At 39.8% G+C, this 23,721-nt stretch overlaps 1 protein-coding gene across 3 annotated transcripts in view; it reads left to right on the forward strand.

The window, feature by feature from the left end:
* Positions 1-23,721, forward strand: part of LOC137279396 (methyltransferase-like protein 27) — a 46,666-nt gene that overhangs the window by 5,979 nt on the left and 16,966 nt on the right. Inside the window, exon 4 of one of the 3 annotated variants that reach the window (XM_067811830.1) lies at positions 21,014-21,158. The exons of the other annotated variants lie outside the window; for them this stretch is intronic. The gene's annotated coding sequence lies outside the window, so the exon portion shown is untranslated. The remainder of the gene's footprint in view (positions 1-21,013; positions 21,159-23,721) is intronic. 3 annotated transcript variants of the gene reach the window in all.

Genomic DNA, 23,721 nt, shown 5'->3' on the forward strand with positions numbered 1-23,721 from the left:
AAAGCTGCACTAAGCAAAATCCTCAGCCGTCCTCAACTCCATCATCGAAATCGATCAGACTCAAAACGTCTTCATCAAGTAAACACAGAGATGAAAGCTTTGCAGTTGATGTGCACTCTTCAGTGTGATTCGACCTTACAGGCTCATGTCTTGGGGGTGTACGCCAGAGATACGCTTCCTATAATCACGCCTTTCATGCAGAGACAAGGTGTTGGACCTATTGTGAATACTGAGACCAGACAAAACAGTGGACGTCATTGGGTTGCTATGTACTTTAAAAACAATACAGCATAATTCTTCAATAGTTTAGCAGATCCTGTTGATGTTACGTTTGATCGCTATTTAAAGGCTGATGCTGGTTCTTACTTACGCAGTAATCACCATTTACAATCTGTGGATTCAAATGTGTGTGGGTTCTATTGTTAGTGCTATGTCTTATGTAAATTTAAAGCACTTCAGAGTATAAACCATATACTCCAATAGTTTGATGTCCACAACTTCATGTGGAATGACACCTTTGTATCTGAATATATTTGTAATTATTTCAAATACTGCTCTGCTTCTTGTCTAGATCGTAATTGATTTATTATTATTATGTTTTACAGATTAGAACAGCAACAGAGAGAGTTTGGGTGATCCTGGCACAGTCAGGCTGGTAAAGCTCATCATCAACTCAGGGCCCTCACCCCCTCTACACGCAGCCCAGACAGCGAATGGGACTTCTCCCAGAAAACACTGCCTAGTCGAACCCACCAAGAACTTTTTGGAGGATATGGAGACTCCCCAACACTGCAGCCTTCTGCATTACCCAGATTGTCAGAAGGGCTGTGCTCCCGGTGGAGACCCAGGGCACTCTCCTGCACAAAGAGATCAGGAGGTACCAAACCAAGGGCACCGAGAACAATGGGGAGCCTGACGACAGTGTACTTGGGATGCAGGCGAGACATTTCAAAGGCGAGGTCCGCATATTTATCATGCTCTTCCTGAATCTTGTCAATCACATTACTGTCAAAAGGGACAGAAAATTCTATGATATAAATAATTTCATTGGTTTTATCAAAAAGAGCAAGATCAGGTTTGTTGGCTGGAATTCGTCTCAGGCTGTATATTGGCCTATTCCAGAGAAGTTTAAAAGCATCATTTTCCAGGACGCCCTGGACATGTTCAGGGTCGTACCATGGATGGACCTCGGGGTCAAAGCCACAGGCATGGCGGAGACGATAGTAAAAGCAGCGAGCCATGCCATCCTGTCTTTTAAGATAAGCTGTTTGTGAGAAGGAAGGGCATCCAATGACAAGATGTTGGTCAGTCTCCGTAAATTCATTGCAAAGACGACATTTCATATTGATATTTTCTTTAAGAATATCATTCTGGCGATTGCGAGTGGGAAGTGACTGGTCCTGAGCAGTAAAAAGGAAGCCCTCAGTTTCACATTTGAGACCAGCCGACTTCATCCAGGCGAAGGAGTCGGTTGGATTGCTGTTCTGTTCCACACACTGCATGTACACTCAGTGCAATGGCTTCTCAGACAGCTTCTCCACAAAGGACCGACTCTGAGCAGACTTGGTGAAAGACTTCACCTGGTTTACTCCCATCACTGTACCGTCCAGCAGTACATCGCCATCAACAAAATCAACTTCAAATTTCAAATTGTGTCCAACAACCTTGGCACGCTTAAAATAGCTTTGGAATTCCTTGCTTTCACCGTGAGTCTTGATATGCATCACCAGAGGATCATCCGATAAATATATATGTGCAAAAGTACACAATAACATTCTGTCATGAAGAGCTTCCACATTAATCAAACCCCGTCCTCCCGAACTGACTGGCATATATAAACGATTAAGAGAGGAACGAGGCTGGTGTGCTCTATTACCAGACATGATCCTTCTGGTCAGCCGGTCAAGACTCTGGATGTCTTGTTTTGTCCAATCAACTACTCCAAAGGAATAGCACAGGACTGGCACAGCAAAAGTATTGGTGGCTTTGGTCTTGTTTCGAGCATTTAGCTCTGAACTCCAGATTTTCTTTAAACGAGATTTAAACTTGGCCCGAAGTTTATCTTGAATCTAGGCATTCTGGAGCTTGTCTCGAACTTGCAGAAAAGATAGGTGTAGGCCTGATCTGACCACAAGATGCTCAATAACTCCTCCCCCTTGTAACCTGATCGATCCATCATTAGTTGGCCACGCTTCAAATGAAGAGTATTACATTCGTCGAGTCCAAATGTCATGCCAATATCCTTAGAGAAGGACTCGACAAGGAGAACATGTTCTTTCAAATTGGTCTCTCCTTTGGCAAGGAGCTCGAGGTCATTCATGTAGAGGAGATGAGTAAGAGGTGTTGGGGATCTGTGCTGAGGAGGTCCGGGATGGTAACCTTCCTCCCTGTTGATGTGAAAACTCAAAGGTTTTAGAGACAGACAAAAGAACAAAGGACTGAAGGAGTCCCCCTGAAATATTCCCCTTCTGATTGGAATAGATTCCGTAGTCTGCACCAGCCCTTGCGAGTACATCTCAAGTTGAGTCGACCAGCTTGAGTAAATCATTCATTCATTCATTCATTCATTCATTCATTCATTCATTCATTCATTCATTCATTCATTCTTATTATTGATTTATTTTATTGATTTTGTTTCTGATGCATAAAGGCGGAATCACGCAGGAATGTGTGTTGCCATTTCAAACTCCTACCACAATATCGGTTGTGGGGGGTATCTTCAAGTGGGAAAACCATTTGGGTTGCACAGCTCTTAAAACAATCTTGCCGCATGTTTGATCCACCCCCCAACCTGATTGTGTATTGCGATGCTGTGTGGCAGGATGTCTACACCGAACTTGAGAGGGCGATTCCCAACATTCCATTTAAAGATGCATTACCTATAGAAGAGGAGCTGAAATCATATTCGTTAGGATCTGATAAACAGTGTGTACTGGTAGTAGATGACTTCATGCAAGTCATTTGTAAGAGCCCTCTGTTTTTGCATCTTTATAACACACTTTCTCCTCATCTGGTGATTACTGTCATTAACATACAACAGTCAGCCTTCCCTAAAGGTGAATGTAACAGAACCATGTCTTTGTTCTGTTAGCTAACCCGTGTTCAGCGCATGACTACAAAATTTTGGCATCACAAATATTTCCAGGTCAAATTAAATGTTTTACGGAATCCTTCCAAGATGCAGGTGGGAGAAAACAATATGGGTATCTTGTTTTGGATGCTTCACCCTTTGCCATTGAAACTATGGACGTTTACGCACAAACATATTTCCTGATGATGAGGTATGTACAGTCTACTTACAGTAGTCACAGAAGTAGGACTAAAATGATACATTCGTCCCTATATGAGTGTTTTCATCAGTTCACTTTCATCGCTTAAGTTGAACAGAACCATGGATATGTGTGGAAGGTTCAGTGATGTGCTCCCACACTGTGTTGAAGTAGAGCGTTACACTGAGGAGTATGGTTATACTGCTAGACACATGTTAGATGATCCTGCGCACTAAACGCATTTGTGACAAGAGAGCCGGTACAACGAATTGGCCGAGTGCACTTGGCTGCTACAGGTAGCTTGACGATTATGCACGTGCAATACATGCTAACTGTGACATGAAATCAACACCGCTACTGATTAACACCTGTCTCGCTACTGTGTAACACCAGTCTCACTACTGTTTTACACCTGTCTCAATACTGTTGAACAGATTTCAGCTGTAGTAAAAAATATCCAACTTAGGAAAACATGGGCAAATAGTTCATTCTTAGGCAAGGGAGATAGCATACAATGTTATCATGTATATGGACATAAATTGTGCAACCAAAGCAGATTCTCCTTTACAAAGTAGCCTTGCTACTAGACTCTCAACGACAACTTTAAAGCGCCTTAAGGCAGAAGGTGGTAGGAGTGCGAGTGGACCTACATTTATCAGTCCCACCAAGTTGCGCACACCCAAAACTTGCAGTTACAAACTTGATGATTTCGACCGGTGTGCAGTCCGTCAATTTGTACAAAGTCGATATGGCGTAAAAAAACAACCACCCAATCTGGATACGATCTATGATATGACAAAGTGCCAGTTGAACTGCAAGGGTTCTAAGGAAAGTTTTGGAAAAATTCTCAAAGACATGGGGTTTAGGTGGCGAAAAACGCATTCAAACCGTAAACCTTTAATGGAGCGTAAAAACGTTGTTTCCAAGCGTTTGCAATACTTGCGTGTAATAAAGAAATACAGAGAAGAAAATCGAACATTCATCTTTATCGATGAAACATGGTTGCATGTACACCACATTGTCCCAAAGTGTTGGCAACTTGAGGGTGAAGTCGTAATAAATGGGGTTCAACCTCCGTCTGGTACTGGACCTCGGCTTATTGTGGTTCATGCAGGGGTGAAAACGGTTTTGTTCCAAATACTTTGCTTGTTTTTGATTCCAAACTCAAATCAGCAGACTATCATGACGAGATGAACTTTGATAATTTTTCCAAATGGCTCCAGGAAAAGTTGATCCCAAACCTTCCACTGCACTCTGTCATCGTTATGGATAATGCACCATATCATAGCAAGCAAGTGGACAAATGACCGACAACCGCCAACAGAAAAGATGACATAAAAGCGTGGCTACTAAGGCACAATATCTCATTTGATGAGAAAATGCTTAAAGCCGAACTATTGTTTCTTGCAAAATCCAACAAATCGGGCTCTGTCTACACATTACACACGGTCATGATGCTACGTCTCCCCCCATACCACGCAGAACTAAACCCGATTGAGTTAATTTGGGCAAATGTGAAAAATTATGTCGCTTCACAAATACTTGCAGTTCACAAAAAGTTCCTTAAGAGTTGCCATAAATGAAAGGATGTCTGCAATCGGTGCAAAAGAATGGTCGCAATGTCGTACACATGTTAAAACAATTGAAGATGGTTACTGGCAACGCGAAATCGCAGTATAAAGGGAAATTGACAGACTAGTGATTGACTTAGGACTTGCAAGTGATTCAGACACCGAGACTGATTCAGAGAGTGATAATTAAAGCATAAATCAGTAAGTCCGCCTAATTTTCCAGCATTGTTGTGTCTTGTATAATAATTGACACATACTATATCAGGTTTTTACTGTTCCCATACTTTGTCATAAAAAAAGAGTAATCTTTGGTGAGTTGTCTGTATTTTATTTGTTTTTAGTCACTGATAAATCTACTGAGTCTGGTGCTGAGTAATCCCCGAACCGACACATTTGTGTACAAAGATATTTCTCACTGACTTATCAATGTCAAAAGGTATTTTCAGTTTTCTGTACACAATTTTGGTGACCATAATAAAAATTTGACAGAAATTTGGAAATATTGTTTGAATACTAACCATTTCTCTGGAACCGGTTACATAAATTTCCAAGACATGTATTCCAGGTCGATCACCAGCGGAAATATGGACGAAAATGAGCCCGTACAGAGAAATAGGAACAAAATTATGGGATAAAAATATTTCCCCCTTGCTACTCTGATTTAGCCACCACCATGCAGTAACAAATAACTTTTAACATATTAAAAAGTTCAATGAAACACAATTAACTATATGTAGTTATTATCTATTTAATATTTAGCAGACGAAAAGTCAACTTTACCAATTAAAATACAGGCATAAGATACTGATATTCCACGCTAACCTTTAGTTAAGACGAAGACAAATAGATGATTGGGGCATTGACAAGCATTTTAGATATTTAGTATATTATGTTGATTCAATTCGTTGGGATTGTACCTGTTACCAGATCGAGTGTGCTATAACAATTCATGCGTGAAACGCACGGGGAAAATGAACATCTCGATATTTATCAGACAATCTGTCTCCCTCTTGTTTCAAGTGGATTGTTCTATGGGGCGTTCCCAAGTACTGTAAAATCATTATTATTCGCGGGGGTTTAATTTTCGCTCAAATAAAACCTCCGCGAATAATTATGATAAATTGTGGAAATAAAAACAAACAAAGAGCTTTGAGTTTTAGTTTTGTATTGCTAGTAATTTGACTACAAGTAAACGTCTTTCATTCATGACTCAGTGAAACAAAAAGATACATAAAAACAAATTAAATAGTTGATTCAACACGTCATTTTCAGTGTCTCTGATTGACAGTATGCAAATTGGGGTCATTTGTCAGGTTGTGGATCATCATATATGTGTTTACCAGTACGTTTAGTGACAGACTGAACTCATTCAACAACTGGCCTGTTCAAACGAAACAGTCACCAAAAGCCATGGCTGAAGCAGGATTTATTTGCACGGGGCAATCTGATAAAGTCTACTGCTTCAAATGTAAGCTTCGTGTACATCAATGGCTACCCAGTGATGATCCCATGACTGAACACTTCAGACTGTCTCCACACTGTAACTATATGTATATCGTGGATGCCAAGAAAGGATAAAAGGTTTTTGGGATGAGATAAAACCCTGTTGTCTATACTACACCTGTGCATTCGACGGTGGTACATCGAACATGAAACACCACATTATGAGTGAGCTACTAGAAAAACATTAAAATTTTCTGCTGATGTTGGAACAAGCTAGTGTCCGGCAAAGAAAGGCTTTGTTAATACATGCATCACGTGAACAGCTTATGTCAGTGATTACTCTTATATTTAACATTTTGAGAAGGAGCATACCCTTACCAGACAGTGATTAAATACGACTCTCACGCTACAAGAAGTGCATTCGAACTTTAGCCAGCAGGACAGTTAGTAGTTACAAGAAACGTAAGCCGATTCTGACACATCATTCGGTTCTACCCATTTGCATAAAATCCTTTCAAGCATACCTCTCATCGATTCACAATGAACAGGCCTATGGTTCTTCTGACAAGAGAGACCTACCAGCGGAAGAACAGATTCTTCCTCAGACAGCAAATCAGATACTGAATCAGAATCCTCTGACGAGACAAGATCTGAAGATGATGAATCATAATAAGGGTTCTAGTGATAGTAGTGATGCATCTGTCATGGAACATAACATGGACTTAATGCGTCGTATCCCCGAGCAGATCATTAGAGGTATTTCACCTACAAAGACCATCAGCACGTTAATGAGCTTGTGGATATTTGTGAAAGAAAATATTCTGAATGGACAAATAGGACTAACAGAAGATCTAAGACTTGTGTTACCTAATGGCGAGGTATTACATGGCCCAAATATAGTGGACTTCATCTGCTTTGTCATCATGAAAACAGGTGCTAAAAGACACAAACCAGTAAGATATAGAGACTTTTATACACTTTTAAGACATTTACATGTTCCTAAACATCTTATGAAAAGCAGACAAACGAAAGACAGAAAGAAGAAGCCTGTAAGTACTTCTTAATATCTAAAACGCAAAGCGTATCACGGTGTGCCTGGTGTGGCAAACGTATGGAAAACAATTGAACCATTTTCATGTACACCCATCCTTCTATACATATTATTTTTATGTACAAGGAAATGAAAATGGACTACTAAATGACTAGTTGGTCTTGTTTTATGGTAAACTCATGTTGAGTTTGGTTAGCATCTCCAGTCTCTCTTTTCCTGTGTTGGAAAGCAAGTCAGAGTGCAAATAGTGAATAGTGCATATTATAAAGACCCTGTCAACGAAGGACAGTAAAATCACTAGATTATCACAGTTAGTATTTAAAACTAGCGTTGAAGCTTAAAAAATAACATTATCACTATTTGGACAGTACAACATAAAAACAGGCCATAGATCGCCAAAAACCGAAGGTAGATCACCATACTAGGGAACATGGGGACCTACAGTGCCTTTGCTACCTGCATGATCTTTAGCTGGATTTACACCATCCCAACGGCTGATGGCGGGTGTATGCAAAATTAGCCATAATTTAAAATGACACATATTCTACGGCTAAAAACGTGGAATATTAAATCTGACTTCAGCTGATATGGGACTTACGTACCCCTTCAGGAGGACAATAATTTTACGGTACTTCAACCCCCTTCGAGGATACAGCCACTAACAATCTGAGTTGCTAATTCAACTTCCAATCATAAAATATTTTTCTATTTACAAGTCATGTAACAGGTCTAATTCTTTTAAAAACGCAATGAGTAAATGAGCACTAACATTACTAAAAAGATCTTTCATAGTTCTTGATTTAAAAAAATATCCCTCGTGATGGAATATTCAACACAGTCAAGCAAGACATGCTTGACTGTGATTCTTTCATCACAAGGGATACAAAACGGAGGATCTTCACCTTTAAGCAAATATTCATGTGTATATCGTGTGTGGCCAATACGACATCGTCGCATGATGACCTCTTCAAATCTGGACAGACAACCCAAGTAGGCGTAACCAATGTAGGGTTTTATTTCATGTAATTTGTTGATACCTACTTGAGTGTCCCACTTCTTCTGCATCAGATCAAGGATGTAAGATCTAATGGTGGCTTTGTAATCAGTGTATGGAATAAGAAGTGGCGTCACAGATTTATTGAGTGCTGCTTTAGCAGCAAGGTCAGCCAGTGTGTTCCCAGAAATGCCAACGTGACTGGGTAACCAACAAAAGACGATGTCGTATTGGCCAGTAGCAAGATCATTATACAATTCAATTATTTCTATTAAAAGCGGATGTTTACAGGAAATATTGTTTATGGCTTGAAGGCAAGAAAGAGAGTCGGAATAGATGATATAATGTTCATGTTGAGGGTGTCTTTGAATATATTTAAAAGCCGTTAGTATGGCATTAGCTTCTGCTGTAAAAATAGAACTGTTGTCTGGTAATCTAGAAGATATTGTTCTGGATCCAATGACAGTGGCACAAGCAACTGCACCATCGTCTTTTGACCAATCTGTAAATAAGGATTTGTAATTGCTATATTTATGTTTTATTTGATGATATTCTTGTTTGTACTGTAATTCATTAGTTTTTGATTTTTTAAATGAAGTTAATGTTAGGTCGACTTGTGGCCTAACAGTCTGCCAAGGAGGAGAAGAAAGAAGACGGGAGGGAGCTATGTTTTCCAGCTCAATGCCGGCCGAAGAAAGAAAGGGTTTAATTCTATGTCTTAGAGGAGGGACAAGTGAAGATGTTTTGTTGTATAGATCCTCATAAAGGGGATTGAAAACACAGTTATAGGCAGGGCTAGATTGATTTGAGTATAACTTAGTAATGTACTGTAAAGCTAACTTTATACGTCGCTGCTCAAGAGATGGTTCATCAGCCTCAACGTAGAGACTGTCAACAGGTGAAGTTCTGAAGGACCCAAGACAAAGTCTTAGACATTGGTGGTGGACAGAATCAAGAAGTTTAAGGTTGCTTTTGCAGACTCCACCATATACGATGGAACCATAATCAAGTTTTGAACGAACGAGTGATCGATAGAGGTGCACGAGGGTCGCTTGATCCCCTCCCCACTTTGAGTTGGAAACAACTTTCAACAAGTCAAGAGCCTTCAGGCATTTTGTTTTAAGGAACTTAATATGAGGCAGAAATGTTAAGTGGGAGTCAAAGATAAGGCCCAAGAACTTGGCTTCCTTTACAACCCTGATGGGAGTGCCATCTAAAGATAGTTCTGGGTCCTTATGTGGCTTATATTTTCGACAAAAATGTATACAATTAGTTTTGGACTTAGAAAACTTAAAGCCGTTTTCAAGACACCATTTATGTATTTTCTTTAAACACAGCTGCAGTTGCCGTTCAATAGTATGCATATTTTTCCCACGGCAAGAAATATTAAAATCGTCCACAAATAACGATCCATCAATTGAATCGTTTAAAACTTTTGATAACTATTTACCTGTATACTAAAAAGTGTAGCAGACAAAATACTGCCTTGTGGAACACCCTGATCCTGACTGTAATGATCAGACAGGGTAGAACCCACTCGGACTTGAAACTGTCTGTCATTTAAAAAATTGGCTATAAATTGAGGTAAACGACCTTGCAATCCGAAGCCTTGTAAATCTTTTAAAATGCCATATTTCCAGGTTGTGGCATATGCCTTTTCAAGATCAAAAAAGATAGACACAGCATGTTTTTTATTTACAAAGGAATTTTTTATAAACGATTCCAGACGCACAAGGTGATCAATAGTACTTCTATTTTTACGGAAACCACATTGAATATCAGTAATGAGGTGATTGGTTTCCAAGTACCACACTAAACGATTATTCACCATACGCTCCATATTTTTGCAAACACAGCTAGTGAGAGATATTGGACGGTAGTTAGATGGATCTGTATGATCTCGGCCAGGCATTGGAACAGGGATAACAACTGCGTTTCTCCACGAAGGAGGAAAACTGCCCGATGTCCAAATTTCATCAAATATGTTCAAAAGTGTCTGGAGACATGATTCAGGCAAATGTTTCAATAGTTGATAATGTGTATTATCCTCTCCAGTTGCAGTATCATGAGCTTGCTCAAGTGCAGTAGTGATCCCATGAAGTGAAAATACTTCATTGTAATCTTCACCATTGTCCGAACTGAAGTTGACTTTTTGACGTTCCTGGTTTTGTTGAAATTTCTGAAATTAGGATTATAATTTGATGATGAAGAGTGTTTGGCCAAAGTCTCACCTAATTTATTTGCGATGTCAGATTTATCTGTTAATATATCATCACCATCTTTGAGGTGGTGAATGCTTGCCTTCGAACCCTTGCCTTTAATTCTTTGAACCATATTCCACACCTTTGATAGTGGTGTGCGTGAATTACTTTTAGACACACAATGCCTCCAGGACTGACGTTTACACTGTTTAAATGTTCGTCTAGCCTTTGCACTGTTTATTTTCACAATATTAAAATTATGAACTGTAGGGTGTCGACGAAAATACTTTTCTACATTTTTTAGCTCGTTTGCAATCATCTGTAAACCATGGTTTACGTATGTGAGGGTGCATAGAGGACTTAGGAATAGTTTCATCTGCTATACCTTTCAGTTTCTCCGAGAATAGTTGAATAGGGTCTGGAATATTTTTGAAACTTTCATTTCGAGAACAGACTCGGACATCTGGCGATGGTATCTCAAGTCATGCACGCTCAAGAGACTGCCTTGTGGTGGTAATTTCACGCACTTCCACAGGATATATAGTGTTTGCAGGGATGACATCCTGCTCCATTAGTCGCTGCAGAACCCTCTGTGCTGCTTGATAAGCAGCCATTTATGTTCTTCTTAAGGTTTGTCCTTCACGCCGCGTTTCACCATTGGTATTGATCAGCCTGTACACGTATCTCTGGATATTCATTTTGACTCTGCAAATCTATGAATAATTACATAAATAGTTAGATAAAGGAACCAATATATGATGAATGAGTATAGGAACCAATATATGGTGAATGAGTAAAGGAAGCACATACCCGCTGACCACTGTTTTCTTGCGAAGAGATGTCATCACATACATAGTGAATGTATACAATTTTTTAGAGATCAGTGAATATCTATATGGGACGCTGTGAATAGCATCATCTAACAGATACCGCTTGTCATCAACTGCTGTCGATGCCACTTTGCTTTGTCTCTCAGTGTACAAAGTGTTATTGTGTGATCAAATCAAGTGAAAGGAACAACCGAACCTCTTCTGTTCAAATAATGATTGTGTATACATATCATCCCTGAGAAATTTCTTGATGACAGATTTTTTAATGCCTTTAGCTGTCTTTTTGGATGACGTTTTTAGATTTGTGCATCAGGAAAGAGTACATTTTGCTTTTTAACCCTACTAACCCTAATATGATGCTCCCACCTGCTTCATCCTTCATTTTACCAGTCACCTTACGATTTTTATCCGAATATAACCCTTTGGGTTCATCAGGTGCATAGTTGGAAGTGTCAAACAAATGTTGATTGTGTTTCATGAACACATAAGGATCCAAAAGGGTTTCATGTGGAGGGGCACGTCCATGCATGAACAAACTGTCCGTGTCCGTCATCAAAAGGTCAAATCTTTCTGGTCCATACTGTCTTTGCATGACATCATAATAGAAGGAGTAAATTTCATATTTTGCTAAATCCAAGATGGTGAAGCCAACTGCAATGGGTTGATCTAAATGCACGGATAACTTCAACTCTGCCACACTCACGTCTTCGGAAAACATTTTGACCTGCTTGAAGTTACTTTTAGCTGCACATTTTCGAAGTTTATACCTCTGTGTCACCAACTCAACAGTTTTATGCTTTCGTTTATTCTTGCAGAACCGTCCAAACACACAGTTGTTCATGGGTTTATAGCGATCTTTATCACAGTAATCCTTGGCATTTTTGCTGTTACTCAAATTAAGATCAATGTACAGTTTCACCATGCTTCTTGTCACAATTTCAACACTCTGTGTATTTTTGTACAAATCGATCCATGTCTCAGGTACAGCTGCAACGTTTTGAACTGAAGAACCACGTAGTGGGAACGATCTTTTAGAGTAGTGAAAAGTGTTTAGCCGGATTATTTCTTTGAACCTTTACGCCATGATTTTTTGAGTGGGTTGAAATGAGTTAACAGTTTCTGGTGAGCAGGTGAAAACTCATCATAGGGAATATCATCATGTGTAGGAGCCATGGGAAAAGCAGCATGAGCTTTGTGTAACCGTTTGGGGTACAACAAATCTACTTCAAGGATGTAACCTGTATCTCCTTCTGTATCGACAGTTGTCCAGTCAGTGTTGTTATACTCCTCAGAACTGATGAACCGATACGTTCCAATTGGGAGCGGTTGTAGCATCACTGTTACATAGAGAGAGTTAACATCAAAGTAGAGAAGAAAGGCGGTGTCTATCAGTGGATGAAAACCCGATAGGTGATAATTGTTAGAAACTGCATATTTCTTGCTAATCATGGACATCCCACCACAAGGTACATGTTCACTGGGTTGATTTCTGTAATGAGCAATGACTCAAAATCAGCTACGATAACAAACTTGGCTCTTTCTGTTTTGCTTTGGGAACGTAAACCAAACTGATACACAGCATCCTCCGGGTTAGGCATAGCGACTCTTTGTGCTTTGTCATAACAGTAGTCTTTATGCTTATCCAAGCATTGCTGTGATGTATAACACCAAAGACATTTGCAACAGATGAACTGAGTGCATGTTGCTTGTTTCTAAATAACCCACTTAAACTGGTAAACTGGTAATGAGACAGTAATGCGTCTTTGGTTTAACGTCTACGTCCATAGGCTCATGTTCTTCTAACCCTAAGATTCCTCCAAATTCATCCAACTCACTTTCTTGTGAAAGCAGCAATAAACAATCTTCCTGTTTTCATCTACATCTAGCGGATTGCTGATGTACATGGGATACACAGTATTATCTTCAAACCCATACACGTTGATACTCAACTAATTGACTTCTTCAAATCGTGGAATTTGTTTTAAAGTCATGGGAAGGGTAAATCATTCTAAATGCAAACGGTTTAAATAAGGACGATACTTTGCTTCGCTTTCTTTGTTTTGGGAAGCCGGAAACAGTTGCTGTAGACAAAACAAAGATTATCGTCATTTTTGATGTTGATAATACTTTTGGATTTCTTAACAAAAGTTTGTGGTTGTGGAATATAACTACCACCTTTAAAAGGTTGAAACTTTACCACGGTGATGGTGGAGATATTCATATCGGAATGAACCCCCTCGCAATCATCCAGCGTCTGAAGCATCTTGTGCATGGCTTTAAGATACTGTTCATTTAAGTCGCTACACTCAGTGGCTATAACCATGACGCTTCTGAAATAAACCTCATGGTAACTTGTGCTCTCATCTTTCCGACTAGGTTTGGCCATTCTAATGTTGAGACATAACTCCCATTTATGTCTCACGAATTTCATCCTCAATTACATCAATAACCCGGCTTAGTTCACCAATCATGAAATTCGGTGGGTCCGTGCTATTCCGTCCGTCAAAGTCACAGTCTGTAACATCTCCCTGTAAGGAGTGGTTTGGACATGGACGTGAGGCGATATTTGGGGGGGTGGAGCGTTAGGTGGGGGAGAAGTTGACGGAGGAACAGATGAAGTGTGTTTTTAGTCGCACATAATCCTATCATTTTATTTCACATAAGTGTGCTGTGTCATGACCAATTGCTTCTTCTCTGTAGGTTAGTGTGGTTGCTTGCTATTTCTCATTTCTTGGTAACGAAAGAGGGAGTGTCTGGACTCACCACGTTTTGAAAAAGTGATGTGTCACGATTAGTCGCTTCACTTTTGTAACAGCACAGTGAGGTAGATCGGTACACGCAGGGTGCTGATACATCGTGTTTTGGGAATGAAAGAGTTTGAACATCATTAGTCACCGCTTCTCATCTCACACGTTAGTGGGTAGCCTGATAATAGCATTGCTTACTGGACATGGTACTGCACATTTCATAATGTGATATAAATACAGCTGAAAGCAGAGAACAGTTACGAAGTCTGCTCACCTCTGTCGTTGCAGTTCATTCGACTTACCGAGCTGAAATCATGACTGATTTTGTTAACATACAGTTTGCCGAAAAAACATTTTTGTCTATCAATGTGTTTAACGGAACAGTTTACATACATGTTACGAACTGAAATGCTCGACAACAGAGAAAGAGCATATCTAACATTAGATGTGTTCAAACAACTTTTGGCTGATGGAGCTCAGTATGTGCAACAGGCTGAAAATAACGACGGATGAACTGCCAGACGTCCGTCCCATTCCGGAAACTGAAACAGACGAGATTCAGTGTGTACCAGCACCGCTACTGATGCCACCGCCTCCAGCCCCACCGTCAACAACAACAACAACACCAGATGCGGGAATGACCAACATGCCCACGACTCCAATGAAGCAAACTGGGAGAGTTACACCAATGTTTGGGAAAGCAGCCACCACCAGGAGCATGCCATATGTTCGCGGTAAGTGATGTATCAGTTTTGATAATATATACAAACTAAAATGATTCTTTTCCACCAGCTGTCACCACTATGGGAAGTGAGGTAAAGTATTTTATGCGTAAGTCACCAACTCAACGAAGTGTTGTAAAATATATAAGTGTAAGCAATCGACTCAATTAAGTGATCTGTAACTGTACAGCAAGCTATCAACAGAGTGAAGTGTCGTAAAATATTATATTTCATAAACTAACAACTCAGTGAAATGACGTAAATTATTAAGCGTCATCGTAATCAATGATGGCATGTAACTCTGTCTCAGTATATCAGTTCAATGATGTCATATTCTATACTTGGAAGGTTCTTATTGTGTGTTAGCGCAATTTTTCATAGACGTTATAAAAATCACTGTTAACTTTAAAACGCTATTTAAGGTTCTGTCTTGTTATATCTCGATATCATCGTTTTCCCTCTAGTTTCTACGTATTTACTCTCATTGATGTGAGGTGCTATTCCTCTCTCACAATCTACTATTCACTTATTTTATTTTGTTTACAGATAACAACAGTGTGTGAAAGTAAATCAGAAGTGACAGATACAACCTGCAAAGATTTTCCAGAGATCATATAATGTCAATGAATATATGCAAGTAACATCCGTATGCTTTTTGTTATCCTTTCACCATGCTTTTGAATAGCCAACATTCCAATCGTTTTGTGACAAATAACCGTCATTTCAGCTATAGCGTGACGCATCCATTGATAATCAATAATTTCCCTATTAAAATCACTAACTTCTTCATAATGGTGATATTATGTATCACTACAGTTAATGAAGCTGAGATTATTAGGTAATGACTGCCGTGTCTGGCTATTTTGGGGGATGAAAAGTGGGATGTGGATAAGGGATCAAATGTATGATGTGGGATTTACGGTCATTGGTTCCATGCTTTTTGCTAATTGGAGCATGAGATATGGGATTTTTTGGAGGTGTGGAGTGGGATGTGGGATATTGTGTTCCCATTGTTTTCACACAGTTTCTATTGTCTGTGCTGTGGAATGAAATTTATATCTACTAAAGCTATGTCTTGTCTCTTAAATAGGCAAGAAACACCCCTTGTAGTACAAACCTGTAATAACGATGTGAACTATGATCGTTTGTCTAACAACTTCTATCCTAAGTTGAATAAAATTCTGAGATTCAAATGTGCAAATGGCAAGGTAAAATTTTGAGGATTCGCTGTCTTAATTTCACTTTATCTTCATCTTATCTTTTTGTTCAGAGTGAAATTCGCCGGTGCGTTTTCACTGTAAATAGACTATATCTGCCCCAGTTTTTATGGTCTAACAAAAAAACAAAAACAAAAAAAACAAAACGGGAATTCCCTCTGAGAATTCACACTTGCTGTACCTAAAATATTTAAGAAATACAGTTCATTCTACCGCCATGTATAGTGTAATAAAGCACACTTTCGTCCTGAACTATTATATTTAAAGCATGAGGACGCTTGTGTCCGAGTGCTTTAACGATATTCTTGTCTGTATTGCAATTCATTAGTTTTTTTTAATATAGTTAATGGTAGGCCCACTTTTGGACTAACCAACTGCCAAAGAAGTAAAGGAAGTAGACGTGGAGATATATTTTCTAGCTCAATGCCAGCAGCTGAAAGGACGGATATGACCCTTAGTCCCAGAGGCGGAACGAGAGAAGACTTTTTATACGTATCCTCATAACGAGGATTAAAACACATTTAAAGGCTGGGTTTGACTCTTTAGAATGTAGTTGAATGTAGAATGTGACGTATTTTAAGGATAATTTAACACGGCGCTGTGGGAGAGATGGTTTATCTGCGTTGACGTAGAGACTATCACCAGGAGAAGTTCTAAAAGACCCAAGACAAAGTCTTACACTTTGGTGGTGAACAGAATCAGGTAGTTTTACGTTACTTTTACAGGCCCCCACGTATACAAGGGAGCCACAGTGAAGGTTAGACCTCGCCAGTGATCGGTATAAGTGAAGGCGGGTAGTTTGTTCCCCTCCCCGCATTGAATTGGAAACATCCTTTTACAAACTGAGTGACTTCAGGCATTTAGTTTTAAGGGATTTAATATGCAACGGGAAGGTTAGATGTGAATCGAAAATGAGACCCAAGAATTTGGCCTCCTTTACGACTTACCATTCTGGATCCTTATGTGGTTTGTATTTGCGGCAGAAATACATACCAGATGTCCACATTACAGAGAAAGTATTCAATAGTGTCTCTAAACAAGATTCCGGTAAGTGTTTAGAGTTGATAGTGTATACCATCACTTCCTGTAGCAGTATTATGGGATTGTTCAAGAGCAGTATGAAGCATGAATAGAAAAGATTTCGGTATAATCTTCCGCATTATCTGAATGAAAATTGATAATTTTCTTCGCTCGCTGCTTTTTTGTTATGTTTGAAATTCAGGAATATAGTTAGCTGAGGACGAATGATTCGCAAGTGCCTCACCCAGATTATTTGCGATATCAGATTTATCAGTTAGCAGTTGGTCTCCGGATTTGAGATGGTGTATGCTTGGTCTGCTACCCTTACCTTTATTTTTCTGGATCATGTTCCATACCTTTGACATTGGCGTTCATGAAACATAATTTCGCCACAATTGGCGTTTGTTTTCTTTAAAAGTACGCCGGGATTTTGCATTTAGTATTTTATATTTTATTTATATTATGGACCATCGGACGGCGACGGAAATATTGCTCAGCATTCCTAGCTTGTTTGCAGTCTGCAGTAAACCAAGGTTTACGTAAGTTAGGAATAATGGAGGATTTCGGAATACATTTTGTGAAGCCTGTCGGAAAAGAGCTGTACAGAGTCGAGAACATCAATGAAAACATATAGTGTTTTGGAATGGTGTAACTGACTTTAGTAGGAAAATTATCGCTACCGCAGAGGTCATCACGGACTGACCATTCAAATTCATTTAGTAAATTGGAATCAACATGGTTTGTATTTACGGCAGAAATGTATACAGTTAGTTTTAGACTTAGAAAATTTAAAGCCGTTTTCCAAACACCATTTATTTATCTTGTTCAGACACAACTGCATTTGCCGTTCAATAGTATGCATGTTTTTACCTCGACATAAAATGTTAAAATCATCCACAAAAAGTGATCCATCAATTGAATCGTTTAAAACCTTTGATAAACTGTTTATCTTGATGCTGTAGTGTAACAGACAAAACACTGCCTTGTGGTACACCCTGATCCTGACTGTAATGATCAGACGGGGTAGAACCCACACGGACTTGAAATTGTCTATCATTTAAAAAGTTGGCTATAAATTGAGGCAATCGGCCTCGCAATCCGAAGTCATGTAAATCTTTTAAAATCCCATGTTTCTAAGTGGTGTCATATGCTTTTTCTAGATAAAAAAAGATCGACACTGCATGTTGTTTATTAATTATGGCATTCTTAACAAAAGATTCTAAACGCACTAAGTGATCGACTGTACTTCTGTTTTTGCGGAAACCACACTGAATATCTGTTATTAGGTTATTTGTTTCCAAGTACCAGACAAGTCGATTATTTATCATGCGTTCCATGGTCTTGCAAACACAGCTAGTAAGTGAAATTGGCCTATAATTGGAAGGGTCCGTATGATCACGTCCAGGTTTAGGATGGGGAACAACGATAGCATCACGCCACGACGAAGGAAATTGTCCAAATATTATCAAAAATATGTAACAGCGTCTCTAAGCATGTATCTGGCAAGTGCTTCAGGAGTTGATAATGTATGTTATCAGCTCCTGAAGCAGTATCATGAGCCTGATCAAGAGCAGTATGAACCCAGAACAAGTAGCAAAGAACGTATCATGTCAATCCCCATGGCTACTGTTGCAGGATTTGTCAACACACCCAGCACCCATGCTTCTACTCTGAGTAGTGTAGAAGACATCAAAAATCTTTTCTACTATGAGCTTGCCACACAGGTTGGCAGAAACGGTTGTTCCTTCTTGTCGACTTCACCGCCCAACTTGGATCATATTGCCATCTTGCATCGGTCACCATAGTCTTGAAGATGAACGACAATGGACAGAAGTCTCTGGAGCTGTGTTCATATCGCAGCCTTTATGTACTTTCCAAACCCCAACACAAAGTCTCCTGGAAACGCTCAAGGTCTCATTGCAGGCAGCAACTGGACCTCGTCGTCACAAGATGCTCAGCTGTGAACACTGTCCTGGAAACAAGAAACTACCACAGCGTTATCTCGACACCGATCATGCCCTCATGTACAGCAATGCCAAGACACAGTCGCGGTAACTGCACCATTTGAAAGCAAAAGGTCATCCCCGCGTTAACGTTGCAAGAACAGAACACCGACATCACAGACAGGAATTTGTAGCTGCCGCCAAAGAGGCACTCCCATACTTGCCAGAATAGGATGCCACAGCAAGGTAAAACACCGTCAGAGATATTGTATATATGCCACCATCTCAACCTTCGGCAAAAGGGAAAGGAAAAACAAGGACTGGTTTAACCCCAACTTTTCAGAAACGGATCCAGCCATGGAAGCAAAGTCTAACGCTCCTTTGCCCACGTATGATAAGAATGCCCAAAAAGGCATAAATTTCACCAACATCTGTAACTTTCCATGCAGTTTCTGACCTTCCTTTAACACTAGCAATTATCTTTCCTTCAGCTTTTGTAAATGTAACAATGTCCTTTACCATTTCCTCTGAAACATACAGTTGAAACATACCCACTTCTTTTGTCACATGATCCACGTGGACAGCTTACAAAGTGGCTCTTACAAAGTGCTTGTTGCGCAAAACGTCTATGTTATGGTGCATTTAAGGACTAGATACTTTGCTAGTTTGAAAGGCCTCATGATCCACTGTTGTTTCATCAGACACGGAATCTTTATTGTCAGAAGGCGTTGATTCAAGATCAGCATTATTTTGCTGCAAGTAACTGTCGGAACAACTGTCTTCAGATATTTGCATATGAGCATCTTCATCTTCTTGCAGCTTTTCCTCGCCTGACGCTTCATAGTGACAGCCTCAATGTATATGTTACCATACCCACATGGACAGTTTTATAGCTAACTGATACTGGTATGATATTATGGGGTATGAGGCCCAAGGTAACAGTTAGTATATGTAGATTCAAAATTAATAACCTTTATTCATTTTTTATAAAGGGTTGTTAATCATTTGGTATGTTAAAGGGGTTAAGTGGTAGGATTACATGGAAACAGCCATATCCGACGTAAAGTTACGTTTTTATGTGTAATGAAAGTTACTTTCGGACCTCTGAGGTCCCCGGTAGTAGGATCAGGGATATTTGATTGCAGCCATTGTGGAAAATTCATTTGCTTTAAATCATAATGTACAGGGCAAAGAAATAAGCAGTGTAATTGATTGTCTACTGTACTGTCATTTTGCAATAGATGAACATATTCTTTGATTGATAGATAAATCGTGTAAGCCAAATCTTACAATACAATACAAAGTTTTTTTGGTACGTAAGCTGTATAGATACGATTTAGCTTCACGTAAAGATTTAAACTAAGTATAATTATCATAAAATGAACTTTCACCTAAAGTTGAATGCCAGTCTTGCTTAAAGATATCGATAATCCTGGTAGAAGCATGGTTGATAAATGTATTAACATCACCAACTGTTTAGCATAACCAAACAAACACAGAGGATTACGACTACGTGTTGTCCATGTATTTTTACCCCCACTTATGAAGATGAACATTCACATTGTCGGCTTCTTTGGGCAGATGATGCTCTGGCATATTCATGTTTACACCAGTAAAAATGTTGCTTTAAAAACCGAAGGAAAGAAATTGTGTACAAAGGAAACTGCCCGCATTCACCGTACACGATAATGCTTGGGGTACAAATACCATCAATAAAAAAACCTTTTACAAGCCAGGCGGTGAACCTTTTCAAAAATCCTCCCAGCTCCAAATTTCAGACCCATAAAAAATAGGCTGTACTTGCTAATTGCTCTAAATGCCAAACTGATAATGTTCAAAGGCGCGTGACGAGTGAAGCTTTGCACTACAACTACAACTACAAATCCCCCCATACACCACTAACCAACGAAGCAGAATAGTAAAACTGCTTGTATAGTCACTGATCCTGATCCAGGACGTGCATAAATAATTAACAAACGTTGGCTTTGGCTTTCTGCCTCAACAGTGTAGTATTGCCATGATGAAAAAGACGGGTCGTATGTCACGGATCACTACACATTCCATTACGAAAAGACCTTACCACCATCCAAACCTGGACCACTGTCAGCTCGGATAGATTCAGTCAAAGCAAGACCAAGCCCACAGACGAGGTACGTCCAGAAAACGTCAATGCTATGTTTTTGTAACATGAGAAGATGATATATTTTAATGCGGGCACTAAGTGTTGGGTATTCTCGATTATATGACTGCATGAACACAACAGGTACGACACGATGATATCTATGTCTATCAAAGTTTGGAAGATGAATTTCCTGATATCTTAAATCTGTTGACATTGGGACAGATGTTTAATCATGCTATACATTTGGAGTGCATGGATTCATACGAAATTAATCATTACCTGTTCCATTTGAAGTTGAAATGGATCAGACTTGACACTTAAGCCGGTTTTGTATGGTGGCGCTAACACTGAGGTTGGGATCGTCTGATATTGCCCCTGAAGGTGCGCTGACTAAAACTGTTTCACGCCTACATTTCCAAGTCACATTTTGTGTACAGATGAGGGTATAGCCAAAGTTACAGGGAATCAAAACTGATAGTAAAACAGGTTTGACTGTTGAACTATGTAGACGTTCGGGCACTAAACTGGACTCTGTGTGGGCCCTTCGATGCTACGCTGACCATTCAAAAGACCAAATACAGATCCATAACTTGTGTGTACAACTTGTGTACGTTGAATGTCGTACACAATCTGTAATTATTTCCTCAGGCCATTTGTTATGTTTCAACATCAGTTCGCTTGATAATCCATTGGTGTAGACTGGCAATAAAACGTGGGCCTGATATAGTCACAAATCACACGTGTGTTAATTAATTGGCCACCGTGATACTGCAGACAGGGTGTATGACGATAAAATACAAAAGTTATAACAGTGTAACGTTAGAGTTGAAGAAACCCTAGTCACGATTTGTCTATCAGCGAGCTGCTTAAAAACCTGTACATCTGAAGAATATGCCGGGTTGTAATGGTGATGTCAGAAACCTTCATAAATGTCAGTATTGTGGTGTTCCGCAAGCTCATAGTGGACAAATTCTGACATGTTGTACAAGTGGCGTTCGAAAATTCTGACAATTCTGACAATACTACTTCCAAAGACCAAGTTGCCATGACTCAATAATGCTCGCGCTCATCTCACAGCAGAAATAAAGCTGCGGTGGGTAAATAGGTTTGGTGACTGACGCGTGTGCTGGCGATTGGTTGTCTCACTCAAGATGGCTTGAAGTCCGGATGCGATTCGATCTACTACAAGTACTAGAATCTGCACTTTACTGAGAGAGTGTAATCCCAAATATACCATGTGTTACAAGAGTTTCTTGTTCAGTGGTAGCGTGATGTCTCTGATGTTTACCCCAAACAAACCAAACAGTCTGAAAGGCTTGATAGAATTTCTATGTAGCAGGAATGGCAAGTCTTCACGGACGATAAACTTCGTTGTTGTACAATAGCGACGTTTCGATATATACAGCTTGTTCAGCTTGACTTGATCAAGTGAATATTAATGTATTGCGTGACCTTGTCACGGCTGGTTGGGTCTCATGATTATGCTGGGGTGGGCATTTGTTAGTTGATTGTCAACATGGCCGAACAAAGTTGCAGTTTGACATCTCAGTGTCGAGAAATTTTCGGCAGTGTCCTGATTTTCTTTAAAAGGGAAGCTACTCATGAATGCAACATTAATAACACAGTTTCTGCTTCCCTATGTGGTGAAGTTAACTCCAGCCGCCGTTTGTGCCGTCCACGTACGTTCACGCTTCAACACGTCATTTGGCCATGCTTCGATTGTCAGAACACAGTCTCGACGTTTTCTAACTTCCAGTAAGGTAACACACCTATGTTCCCGCATTGACCTTTCACAGTCACTGTCACTATAGCTGTATTGTCACAACTGGCACGTGCATTAATTGCTGTGTAAAGCAACCGACTTGTGCGCTTGTCCATAGCACCACCTTTCAGATAAAAAGACCCTCAGCATTCCAATCGACATCTATTTTGCGTATCTACTATTGGCACAGAATACAGAAGCAGAGTAGGTGGTGTGCTCGTTCAGGTTTATACAGGTTACGAAACAGCAGGTGACGGTGGGGTGACGTTGTATTCAATTCAGTCTCATGTCACAACGTGGGTTCGATTCCCAACACAGCTACATTGTAAATTGTATGATGTCTCGAGGACGGACTAAGTTTTTGTTTCGGAGAAGGAGGGCGAGTGTGTGTGCGTGTGTGCGCACAGTTCATTTTCACCCGTTTTCACGATAGTTTCAATAACAATCCAGGACAAAGACGATGAGGGGACGCACACCCCTGCATCCAGTCTCTGGGTCAGCCTGTGTCCCGAGGATACAGGAGTTACAGCTCTGGTTAAACGTTTATGTATTGTATGAATACGCGAATTTCGGTTCTAAACATTAGCTAATCTACCTTTCCCTGAGTAGGATAAGTCAACAGGAGAGTAGAATGGTTGTGTGTATAATTGCACTTCAATAAATGTACTTGTGCCTTGTGGCCATACCCAATACTGATTCGTCAGCTAAAATAATATGACTTCACAGCGTTTCATTGTTGGTAGAAATATTACTAGTAACAATAGGCCAGGACACACTCGTTCCTCAACACTATCGTAGCGTTGAGGTTATCGTAACTCCAATACTTTAA

Source organism: Haliotis asinina, chromosome 1, assembly GCF_037392515.1.
Source record: "Haliotis asinina isolate JCU_RB_2024 chromosome 1, JCU_Hal_asi_v2, whole genome shotgun sequence".
In the NCBI taxonomy this organism is placed as follows: Eukaryota; Metazoa; Mollusca; class Gastropoda; order Lepetellida; family Haliotidae; genus Haliotis; species Haliotis asinina.